General features: G+C 40.7%; 1 pseudogene; it reads right to left on the bottom strand.

Annotated features, from left to right (window-relative positions):
- Positions 1–1,493: 1,493 nt before the first annotated feature.
- Positions 1,494–2,232, bottom strand: LOC129669980 (14-3-3 protein theta-like; annotated as a pseudogene).
- Between the last annotated feature and the right edge of the window lie 799 nt (positions 2,233–3,031).

The raw sequence follows: 3,031 nt of genomic DNA, 5'->3' as shown, positions 1-3,031 counted from the left end.
GGAGTGGCTGCATTGTCTTCTTCTGTGCCCTGGTAAGGCTGCTCCTACCTCATGGGGAGGTAATTAAAGAGCAGGACAATCAGTTCATGTCAGAGACAGTCCCTGTTCCTATTACAATGGAACCGACTTGGATACTGAACTGCCATGAGCTACATCTGTGCAGGGGTCTTAAGTTATATCCGTGCATAGTCCTTGGTTGGAGTATCAGTCTCAGGAAAGACCCCTGTGCTCAGATTTTTTGGTTCTGTTGCTCCCCTTGGAGAGTTCCTGTCCTCTCCAGATCTTACTGTTTCCCACTTCTTTCCTAAGATTCCCTGCACTCAGTATCTGCTTTGATAGTCTGCAGGGCAGAGCCTTTCAGAGGTCCTCTGTGTCAGGCTCCTGACTTGTTCCCTCTTTTCTCCTTCTTCTGATGTTCATCCTCTTTGCCTTTCTGGATAGGAATTGAGCATTTAGCAAAAGTCTTCCCTCTTGATTAGTTGCTTTAGGTGTACAGATTTTAGTAGGTTTATCCTATATTATCTGTCTATATGAGTGAGTATATACCATGTGTGTCTTTCTGCTTCTGGGATAGCTCACTCAGGATGATCTTTTCCAGATCCCACCATTTTCTAGGAGTGGTATAACTGGATCTTGAGGAAGTGCTATTCTTTTTTTTTTTTTTCTAAGCAAGAGGTTTATTAGGTGGGTATGGAAGGAGTGGGGGAAGCAGGACATGATGGGGAGAGAGAGAGGAAAGGGGGGGCTCTCTGAGAGAGAGTAAGAGAGAGGAGTAAGAGAGAAGAAGAAGCAAGAGTAAGAGAGCGGAAGTGCTATTCTTAATTGTCTGAGAAAGTGTCAGATTGCTTTCCAGAGTGGTTGTACAAGTATACATTCCCACCAGCAGTGGAGGACGGTTCCCCTTTCTCCACAACCTCTCCAGCATGTGTTGTCACTTGAGTTTTTGATCTTAGCCATTCTGATGGGTGTATGGTGAAATCATAGAGTCGTTTTGATTTGCATTTCCCTTATGACTAAGGACATTGAACATTTCTTTAAGTGTTTCTCTGCCATTCAATATTCCTCTGCAGAGAATTCTCTGTTTAGCTCTGTACTCCATTTTTTAATTGGATTGCTTGATTTGTTGCTGCTTAACTTCTTGAGTTCTTTATATATACTGGATATTCCTCTTAGAAGAAAAAGTGGGGAAGAGCCTGAACTCATTGACACAGGAGACAACTTTCTGAACAGAACACCATCAGCACAGGCTCTAAGAGCAACAATCAATAAATGGGACCTCATGAAACTAAAAAGTTTCTGTAAAGCAAAGGACACTGTAGTCAGAATAAAACGAGGGCCTACAGATTGGGAAAGGATCTTCACCAACCCTATATCTGACAAAGAATTGATCTTACACAAAGGAATGGGCTTCCTTGCTAGAGGAAATCCAAGTGTAATAAGAAATGATGTAAAAGGCTTTTTTGAGGGGAAGGAGGAAGGATCCCTGGATACCTTTAGTTGTCGGCCCCTCTTGCTGAATCACATTCTTCTTCTGTACTGTCTGATGTCCATAATGTTGTCCCTAAGTAACTGCTTGATGAGGGTGTTGTCTTCGTAGGAGTCCTTGTCCAGTGTATCAAGCTCTGAGATGGCCTTATCAGAAGCCATTTTGGCCACTGTGCTGGCAAGCTCTGGATTCTTAAGCATCTCATAGCAAAATATAGAAAAGCTAGGATCCAGCCCCAAGAGGATTGGATTTGTAGGTTGCACTTCTTTCTTGCTTATTATCAAATGCCTCCTGGAAATTATCTATCATTTGTTTTGATCATCTTCACAAGCTACTTCAGCAAGATAATGGAAATAATCTCCCTTCGTTTTCAGCTAGAAGACCTTAATCTCCAGATTAGTTACATTGACTATTAAATACTTATCCAACAATTCCAAGGCCTTGATTGAGATGGACCTCAGTTTTGACTCCACTTTTTCCAGATAGTCCTCAATCAGCTGCAACTTCTTGTCGGAAGTGTCGGTCTTCTTCTCTATGCTCAAGATGACCCTCCAGGCAGACCTGAGGCCCCCAATCACATTCTTGTAGGCAACCAACAGCAGGTTGTGCTCGTTGTTTGATAGCTCGGTGCCCTTCTTGTCATGCCTTTCATGCAGGTGGCCATATCATAGTAGCGTTTGGCCTGCCTTGGCCAGCTTGGCCTTATGGATCAGCTCCGCCCTCTCCATGGCAAGTGAAGACGAGAGCTGAGCTGATCTACAATTGTCCTTCTAGTCTCCATAGTCACAGTGCAAGTCCTGCTGCTGTTATCAAATTGTTGTCTCTCATATAGCCCAGATAGCAAACCCTTGTTAGCTATTTGGAGCACAACTATTTATGCTGCAGGTTTTCTTTTTATTCCATTGATGATATTTTCAGGAGACAGTTTGATGTGTGATCCCATTTGTCATGTTTTCCTTTAAATTTCTGTGTGCAGTCATAGCCGAAATTTAAATATATACATTAAATATATATATCAATTGTTGCAGTATTGTCTTCAAGACTTACCTTAGGACTTCTTGTGGTTGTTTCATATTCAAGGCCTTACTGTTTTACCTCTCATCAACTTTAACTTGGCTTTTGATCTGACTGAGAGATGGTGGAGTCAGATTTTAATCTTCCACATGTGGATGTCCAAGATAATTATTGGGATTTATTGAATTGTTTGTTCTTCTTCAATGTAACTTTCTGGCACCATTGTGGAGAATCAATTGTCTATAGACACATTGATTAATTTCTGGAATATGCATTATCCCCAATTGATCTGTCTGTCTATTTTTATGATAGTGCCATATTATATTGTTTACTGATATGGCTCCATATTATGCCTTGAAATTACTCACTGCTTTGCCTTCTGCTTTGTCCTTTTTTTTTTTTTTGTCTAAAATTGTTTTCAATATAAAGTGTCTTTGTTGCTTCTCTATTAACTGAAGATTCTATAAATTATACTCATTTCAATAATATGTTACTATTAAAAGTCAGTGTCTTACATTTTCTTCCTAGCTA

This window comes from Psammomys obesus, unplaced genomic scaffold (assembly GCF_907164565.1).
Source record: "Psammomys obesus unplaced genomic scaffold, mPsaObe1.curated_primary_1811, whole genome shotgun sequence".
Taxonomy (NCBI): domain Eukaryota; kingdom Metazoa; phylum Chordata; class Mammalia; order Rodentia; family Muridae; genus Psammomys; species Psammomys obesus.
This window is presented reverse-complemented; position numbering and strand designations above follow the sequence as displayed.